Here is a 9,573-nt window from a genome sequence, read left to right as displayed (position 1 = left end):
ACCATCGGGGTCTTGGTCACCTGCCTGACCAAGGCCCTCCTCCCCGGATTGCTCAGTTTGGCCAACTCTAGGAAGAGTCTTGGTGGTTCCAAATTTCTTCCATTTCAGAATGATGGAGGCCACTGTGTTCTTGGGGACCTTCAATGCTGCAGACATTTTTTGGTACCCTTCCCCAGATCTGTGCCTTGACACAATCCTTTCTCTGAGCTCAACGGACAATTCCTTCGACCTCATGGCTTGGTTCTCTCTGACATGCAGGCTGCATCACATTCGGCCGTGATTGGGAGTCCCATAGGGCGGTGTGCAATTGGCCCAGCGTCGTCCGGGTTTGGCCAGGGTAGGCCGTCATTGTAAATAAGAATTTGTTCTTAACTGACTTGCCTAGTTTAATAAAGGTTAAATAAAAATAAAAAAACATGCACTGTCAACTGTGGGACCTTATATAGACAGGTCTGTGCCTTTCCAAACCCAATCAATTGAATTTACCACAGGTGGACTCCAATCAAGTTGTAGAAACATATCAAGGATGATACATGGAAACAGGATACACCTGAGCTCAATTTAGAGTCTCATAGCAAAGGGTCTGAATACATAGGTGTGTTTTGCTTTGTCATTATGGGGTATTGTGATGTCATTATGGGGTATTGTGATGTCCTTATGGGGTATTGTCATGTCATTATGGGGTATTGTCATGTCATTATGGGGTATTGTGATGTCATTATGGGGTATTGTGTGTAGATTGATGATTTTGTTTTTATTTAATCCATTTTAGAATAAGGATGAAACATAACAAAATGTGGAAAAAGTTAAGGGTTCTGAAAACTTTCCCGAATGCACTGTATGTGCTGTATTTACAATGGTGTATCACTCTTCACTTCCCTTCCTCTCCCTTCCTCTCCCTTCCCTTCCTCTCTCCTCCCTTCCTCTCCCTTCCCTTCCCTTCCCTTCCTCTCCCTTCCTCTCCCTTCCCTTCCTCTCTCCTCCCTTCCTCTCCTTTCCCTTCCCTTCCTCTCCCTTCCTCTCCCTTCCCTTCCTCTCTCCTCCCTTCCTCTCCCTTCCCTTCCCTTCCTCTCCCTTCCTCTCCCTTCCCTTCCTCTCTCCTCCATTCCTCTCCTTTCCCTTCCCTTCCTCTCCCTTCCTCTCCCTTCCCTTCCTCTCTCCTCCCTTCCTCTCCCTTCCCTTCCTCTCCCTTCCTCTCCCTTCCCTTCCTCTCTCCTCCCTTCCTCTCCCTTCCCTTCCCTTCCTCTCCCTTCCTCTCTTCCCTTCCTCTCTCTTCCCTTCCCCTCTCTTCCCTTCCTCTCCCTTCATCGCCCTTCCCTTCCTCTCTCCTCCCTTCATCTCCCTTGCCTTCCCTTCCTCTCTCTTCCCTTCCTCTCCCTTCCCCCCTCTCTCTTCTCTTCCTCTCTCATCCCCTCCTCTCCTTTCTCTTCCCTTCCTCACCTCTCTCTTCCCTTCCTCTCTCTTCCCTTCCTCTCTCTTCCCTTCCTCTCTCTTCCCTTCCACTCTCTTCCCTTCCTCTCTCTTCCCTTCCTCTCTCTTCCCTTCCTCTCTCTTCCCTTCCTCTCTCTTCCCTTCCACTCTCTTCCCTTCCTCTCCCTTCCCTTCCTCTCTCTTCCCTTCCACTCTCTTCCCTTCCTCTCCCTTCCCTTCCTCTCTCTTCCCTTCCTCTCTCTTCCCTTCCTCTCTCTTCCCTTCCACTCTCTTCCCTTCCTCTCTCTTCCCTTCCTCTCTCTTCCCTTCCTCTCCCTTCCCTTCCTCTCCCTTCCCTTCCACTCTCTTCCCTTCCTCTCTCTTCCCTTCCTCTCTCTTCCCTTCCTCTCTCTTCCCTTCCTCTCCCTTCCTCACCTCTCTCTTCCCTTCCTCTCTCTTCCCTTCCACTCTCTTCCCTTCCTCTCTCTTCCCTTCCACTCTCTTCCCTTCCTCTCTCTTCCCTTCCTCTCTCTTCCCTTCCACTCTCTTCCCTTCCTCTCTCTTCCCTTCCTCTCTCTTCCCTTCCTCTCTCTTCCCTTCCACTCTCTTCCCTTCCACTCTTCCCTTCCTCTCTCTTCCCTTCCTCTCTCTTCCCTTCCTCTCTCTTCCCTTCCTCTCTCTTCCCTTCCTCTCTCTTCCCTTCCTCTCTCTTCCCTTCCACTCTCTTCCCTTCCTCTCTCTTCCCCTCTCTTCCCTTCCACTCTCTTCCCTTCCTCTCTCTTCCCTTCCTCTCTCTTCCCTTCCTCTCTCTTCCCTTCCACTCTCTTCCCTTCCACTCTCTTCCCTTCCTCTCTCTTCCCTTCCTCTCTCTTCCCTTCCACTCTCTTCCCTTCCTCTCTCTTCCCTTCCTCTCTCTTCCCTTCCACTCTCTTCCCTTCCTCTCTCTTCCCTTCCTCTCTCTTCCCTTCCTCTCTCTTCCCTTCCTCTCTCTTCCCTTCCACTCCCTTCCCTTCCTCTCTCTTCCCTTCCTCTCTCTTCCCTTCCACTCTCTTCCCTTCCTCTCTCTTCCCTTCCTCTCTCTTCCCTTCCCTTCCTCTCTCTCGGAGTCTCTAGCGAGAGTTCATTATTCTGTGAGTTGTGTGTTCTGTGCCTGCAGGACAGATTGTTGTGTTAATGTCTCAAGCCTACTGCTGAGCACCTCCCTCCCGGCTTTAAAGAGAGAGGAGATTTACGCACTCCGTTACTCTGTTACACACAGGCACAAAGAGAAGAGCCGCAAGCGACGGGATTCACACACTTACTTACTTACCGTGCACACACACACACACAGAGAAGCGTGGGCAGAAGAACGCAAACAAGCGCAAATGTTCCATTTACTCCTGCCTGTCACACACACACACACACACACACACACACACACACACACACACACACACACACACACACACATACACACACACACACACACACACACTCAGTAAATCCAACCAAAGACCCCCATAGACTCCCTAGCTCCTCATCTCTGTTAGAAACAACAGTGAAGTAACAATCTGTCTGTACTTTGGCCCACAGCTACTATAAGATTGACTTCTTTCATTCTTTAATTCAGACTTTTATAGTTCATGAAATAAAAATGCTGCAGACGAGAAAGCATTTAGAAAAAAAAGAAAAAAAATCAATTTACCTTACAATTGAAAGCTTTGTATGTTTTCCTAAGAATCTCTTAGTGAATTTTGTCTTTTACAATAATACTCTTATACATGATCTTCAAAGTGAAATATGTCCAAATGTATCTGGCTCTGATCATGGATGTGTGACATGACTCATGACATCCATATCACACACAATAAGTCTTGTTCAGTTGTTAATTGAGGACAACCTACATCACTGGTTCCACTCTCTCCTCTCCTCTCCTCTCCTCTCCTCTCCTCTCCTCTCCTCTCCTCTCCTCTCCTCTCCTCTCCTCTCCTCTCCTCGCCTCTCCTTTCTCCTGACTTAACCTGTGTGCCTCCTGGCTCTCTACCCAAAAAGCATGCTGGGAAACGGTGCGACCAACCGCTCTTCTGTCCCTCAGGGGCCTAAAATACTCCATCTGCTGGTCTGGGTGACACGTAATCCGTCTGTCTCCCCACAGGCCTATGTCTGTCTCTGTGTGACATTGTCACACACACGCACACACACACACACACACACACACACACACACACACACACACACACACACACACACACACACACACACACACACACACACACACACACACACACACACACACACACACACACACACACACACACACTCTCTCTCTCTTTCTCTCTCCCCACAGGCCTCTGTCTCAGTATGAAACATGTGAACCATGAACCACTCTCAGAGGGAGACCTAGGTGGAAATATCACCATATTGCTCACCCCTCTTAAACATGCCTATCCAATCCTCTAGTGCCAAAAGCAGTAGGTTCTAGAGGGGCATTTTGGGAATAGAATTATAACTCATTCTAGTTCTGTGATTTTGTGACTGGTGGAAATATGTCCATAGTTGGAGTCCTCTCAGATCTACCTGGAGTCAGCCCTGCAGAGTGATCACTAGCTGGTACAGCCACAAAGTCATAACATCTCATTTTAAACCTAACCATAACCTTAATCTAAACCTTAACCCTAATGCCTAACCTTAACCTTAAATTAAGACCAAAAAACAAACAAATGTTTACAATATAGACCATTTTGACTTTGCAGCTGAGCTATATAGTGAAAAATAAACGTCAACCTGCACATGAGCCTGGGATCTAGGTCTATACTGAGAAGCTACTAGCCAGCGTCTGGCATGGAACAGGAAGACAGAGTAACAGACCTAAAGTTGAAAGTGACTGTCCAATGTTTACAGATTTATATTAAATATGACCTATAATTAATTATAATATGAATTGAAATAGTTTTCCTTACAAAAATATGGTAATTAGGTATGTTAAAAAGTAGTTTTTCTGTGTTGGAATGGTGTGGGCGTATACCGGTTACTGATTGGGCAGCTCATCATTCTCAGGACGGTGACATCATCTTCTATGAGGAAATAGCAGAAAACGGTCAGTTTGAGATTTGAGGTGGTTTAAAAATGTTTAAAAAATTCTCAAAGGTACACTTTGGCCACAAATACGAGTATTGTATGCGTCAACAACATTATTTAGGTATGAGTTAACAGAATATGAACTTTTAAAAAGTGAGATTTTCACTGGACAGCTACTTTAGACCTGCTGTTTCTACTGTGTTAAATGATACTCTAGATTCTAGAACTACATCATTGTAAATAAGAATTTGTTCTTTAACTGACGTGCCTGGTTGAATAAAGGTGAAACAAAATACAAAAAAGAACTACATCTACTCATTTACCTATCCATATAACTACACCTCTCTGTAACACACACACACACACACACACACACACACACACACACACACACACACACACACACACACACACACACACACACACACACACACACACACACACACACACACACACACACACACACACACACTCATATCCATCTAACCACCATTTCGTCTAACGAGCCCTATTCATCCCTATTAGGCCAGCTCTCACCAGGGGACCTTAATGGACAGAAGAGACGCTCACATCCAAGATGGATGCTCACAATTAGAACCATCATTAAATCCACCATGTAGCCTAGTTTCCTGTTTCCTGCAAAGTCTCTCACATTACATACAGTAGAGATGTGGGAAATAGAAAATGTTTAACGTTTAAAAGGCCTTAAAAAATATATATATATATATTCTATTAAGAAAAATACATTAAATTGGACGTGAATTCACAATGCAGATGGTCTACATTGCGGAGCGAGAGAACATTCAATCATTTGTGCCTCTGCTGTTGCTTTTCCCTAGTGGCCTGTGTAGTTTGTCATTGTTGTTGTCCAATCACAAGTCATCAAACCGGCACTAGGCAACAGTCTTTCGAACTAGAGTCTCCGTGTGGATAGTTATTAGGAGATATCTAGGGTAATCAATTAAGGATGGAATTAAAATGAAAGAAATACAAATTAAACAACTAGCTCCTACCTATAAACTAGCCCCTACCTATAAACTAGCTCCTACCTATAAACTAGCTCCTCCTGATAAACTAGCTCCTACCTATAAACTAGCTCCTACCTATAAACTAGCTCCTCCTGATAAACTAGCTCCTACCTATAAACTAGCCCCTACCTATAAACTAGCTCCTACCTATAAACTAGCTCCTACCTATAAACTAGCCCCTACCTATAAACTAGCTCCTCCTAATAAACTAGCTCCTACCTATAAACTAGCTCCTCCTGATAAACTAGCTCCTACCTATAAACTAGCTCCTCCTGATAAACTAGCTCCTACCTATAAACTAGCTCCTACCTATAAACTAGCCCCTACCTATAAACTAGCTCCTACCTATAAACTAGCTCCTACCTATAAACTAGCCCCTACCTATAAACTAGCCCCTACCTATAAACTAGCTCCTACCTATAAACTAGCCCCTACCTATAAACTAGCTCCTACCTATAAACTAGCTCCTACCTATAAAATAGCCCCTACCTATAAACTAGCTCCTACCTCTAAACTAGCTCCTACCTATAAACTAGCTCCTACCTATAAACTAGCTCCTCCTGATAAACTAGCCCCTACCTATAAACTAGCTCCTACCTATAAAATAGCTCCTACCTATAAACTAGCTCCTACCTATAAACTAGCTCCTACCTATAAACTAGCTTCTCCTGATAAACTAGCTCCTCCTGATAAACTAGCTCCTACCTATAAACTAGCCCCTACCTATAAACTAGCTCCTCCTGATAAACTAGCTCCTCCTGATAAACTAGCTCCTACCTATAAACTAGCTCCTACCTATAAACTAGCTCCTCCTGATAAACTAGCTCCTCCTGATAAACTAGCTCCTACCTATAAACTAGCCCCTACCTATAAACTAGCTCCTACCTATAAACTAGCTCCTCCTGATAAACTAGCTCCTCCTAATAAACTAGCTCCTACCTATAAAATAGCTCCTACCTATAAACTAGCTCCTACCTATAAACTAGCTCCTACCTATAAACTAGCTCCTACCTATAAACTAGCTCCTACCTATAAACTAGCCCCTACCTATAAACTAGCTCCTACCTATAAACTAGCTCCTCCTGATAAACTAGCTCCTCCTAATAAACTAGCTCCTCCTAATAAACTAGCTCCTACCTATAAACTAGCTCCTACCTATAAACTAGCCCCTACCTATAAACTAGCTCCTCCTGATAAACTAGCTCCTCCTAATAAACTAGCTCCTCCTAATAAACTAGCCCCTACCTATAAACTAGCTCCTACCTATAAACTAGCTCCTCCTGATAAACTAGCTCCTCCTAATAAACTAGCTCCTCCTAATAAACTAGCTCCTACCTATAAACTAGCTCCTACCTATAAACTAGCCCCTACCTATAAACTAGCTCCTACCTATAAACTAGCCCCTACCTATAAACTAGCTCCTACCTATAAACTAGCTCCTACCTATAAACTAGCTCCTACCTATAAAATAGCTCCTACCTATAAACTAGCTCCTCCTGATAAACTAGCTCCTCCTGATAAACTAGCTCCTACCTATAAACTAGCTCCTCCTGATAAACTAGCTCCTACCTATAAACTAGCCCCTACCTATAAACTAGCCCCTACCTATAAACTAGCTCCTCCTGATAAACTAGCTCCTACCTATAAACTAGCTCCTCCTGATAAACTAGCTCCTACCTATAAACTAGCTCCTCCTGATAAACTAGCTCCTACCTATAAACTAGCCCCTACCTATAAACTAGCTCCTACCTATAAACTAGCTCCTCCTGATAAACTAGCTCCTACCTATAAACTAGCCCCTACCTATAAACTAGCTCCTACCTATAAACTAGCTCCTCCTGATAAACTAGCTCCTACCTATAAACTAGCTCCTACCTATAAACTAGCTCCTACCTATAAACTAGCTCCTACCTATAAACTAGCTCCTACCTATAAACTAGTTCCTCCTGATAAACTAGCTCCTACCTATAAACTAGCTCCTCCTGATAAACTAGCTCCTACCTATAAACTAGCTCCTACCTATAAACTAGCTCCTACCTATAAAATAGCTCCTACCTATAAAATAGCTCCTCCTGATAAACTAGCTCCTCCTGATAAACTAGCTCCTACCTATAAACTAGCTCCTCCTGATAAACTAGCTCCTACCTATAAACTAGCCCCTACCTATAAACTAGCCCCTACCTATAAACTAGCTCCTCCTGATAAACTAGCTCCTACCTATAAACTAGCCCCTAACTATAAACTAGCTCCTACTTATAAACTAGCTCGTCCTGATAAACTAGCTCCTACCTATAAACTAGCCCCTACCTATAAACTAGCTCCTACCTATAAACTAGCTCCTCCTGATAAACTAGCTCCTACCTATAAACTAGCTCCTACCTATAAACTAGCTCCTACCTATAAACTAGCTCCTACCTATAAACTAGCTCCTACCTATAAACTAGTTCCTCCTGATAAACTAGCTCCTACCTATAAACTAGCTCCTCCTGATAAACTAGCTCCTACCTATAAACTAGCTCCTCCTGATAAACTAGCTCCTACCTATAAACTAGCCCCTACCTATAAACTAGCCCCTACCTATAAACTAGCTCCTCCTGATAAACTAGCTCCTACCTATAAACTAGCCCCTACCTATAAACTAGCTCCTACCTATAAACTAGCTCCTCCTGATAAACTAGCTCCTACCTATAAACTAGCCCCTACCTATAAACTAGCTCCTACCTATAAACTAGCTCCTCCTGATAAACTAGCTCCTACCTATAAACTAGCTCCTACCTATAAACTAGCTCCTACCTATAAACTAGCTCCTACCTATAAACTAGCTCCTACCTATAAACTAGTTCCTCCTGATAAACTAGCTCCTACCTATAAACTAGCTCCTCCTGATAAACTAGCTCCTACCTATAAACTAGCTCCTCCTGATAAACTAGCTCCTACTTATAAACTAGCTCCTACCTATAAACTAGCCCCTACCTATAAAATAGCTCCTACCTATAAACTAGCTCCTCCTGATAAACTAGCTCCTACCTATAAACTAGCTCCTACCTATAAACTAGCTCCTACCTATAAACTAGCTCCTCCTAATAAACTAGCCCCTACCTATAAACTAGCTCCTACCTATAAACTAGCTCCTACCTATAAACTAGCTCCTACCTATAAACTAGCTCCTCCTAATAAACTAGCTCCTACCTATAAACTAGCTCCTCCTGATAAACTAGCTCCTCCTGATAAACTAGCTCCTACCTATAAACTAGCTCCTCCTGATAAACTAGTTCCTCCTGATAAACTAGCTCCTACCTATAAACTAGCTCCTCTTAATAAACTAGCTCCTCCTGATAAACTAGCTCCTCCTGATAAACTAGTTCCTCCTGATAAACTAGCTCCTCTTGATAAACTAGCTCCTCCTGATAAACTAGCTCCTCCTGATAAACTAGCTCCTCCTGATAAACTAGCTCCTACCTATAAACTAGCTCCTCCTGATAAACTAGCTCCTCCTGATAAACTAGCTCCTCCTGATAAACTAGCTCCTCCTAATAAACTAGCTCCTCCTAATAAACTAGCTAATACGTATAAACTAGCTCCTCCTAATACACAAGCTCCTAATGAACTAGCTCCTAGTAATGTTACAGCAGGGTATTTGTTTAATGTTAATTTGTCTTTTATGATGATGATCAGGACCTGTTAGTGGTAGTTTTGTGATAATTGCACTTTGATTTAAATTTTGTGACGTTAACGATTCCACGTTAACCTCTTTGGGCTGGGGGGCAGTATTTTCACGTTCGGATGAAAAGCGTGCCCAGAGTAAACAGCCTGCTATTCAGGCCCAAAAGCTAAGATATGCAAATTATTAGTAGATATGGATAGAAAATACTCTGAAGTTTCTAAAACTGTTTGAATGATGTCTGTGAGTATAACATAACTCATGTGGCAGGCGAAAACCTGAGAAAAATCCAACCAGGAAGTGGGAAATCTGAGGTTTGTAGTTTTTCAAGTGATTGCCTATCCAATATACAGTGTAAATTTGGTCAGATTGCACTTCCTAAGGCTTCCACTAGATGTCAACAGTCTTTAGAACGTT

Source organism: Salmo trutta, chromosome 2, assembly GCF_901001165.1.
Source record: "Salmo trutta chromosome 2, fSalTru1.1, whole genome shotgun sequence".
Classification (NCBI taxonomy): domain Eukaryota; kingdom Metazoa; phylum Chordata; class Actinopteri; order Salmoniformes; family Salmonidae; genus Salmo; species Salmo trutta.
The sequence above is the reverse complement of the archived record's forward strand: the minus strand, read 5'-3'. Positions refer to the sequence as shown.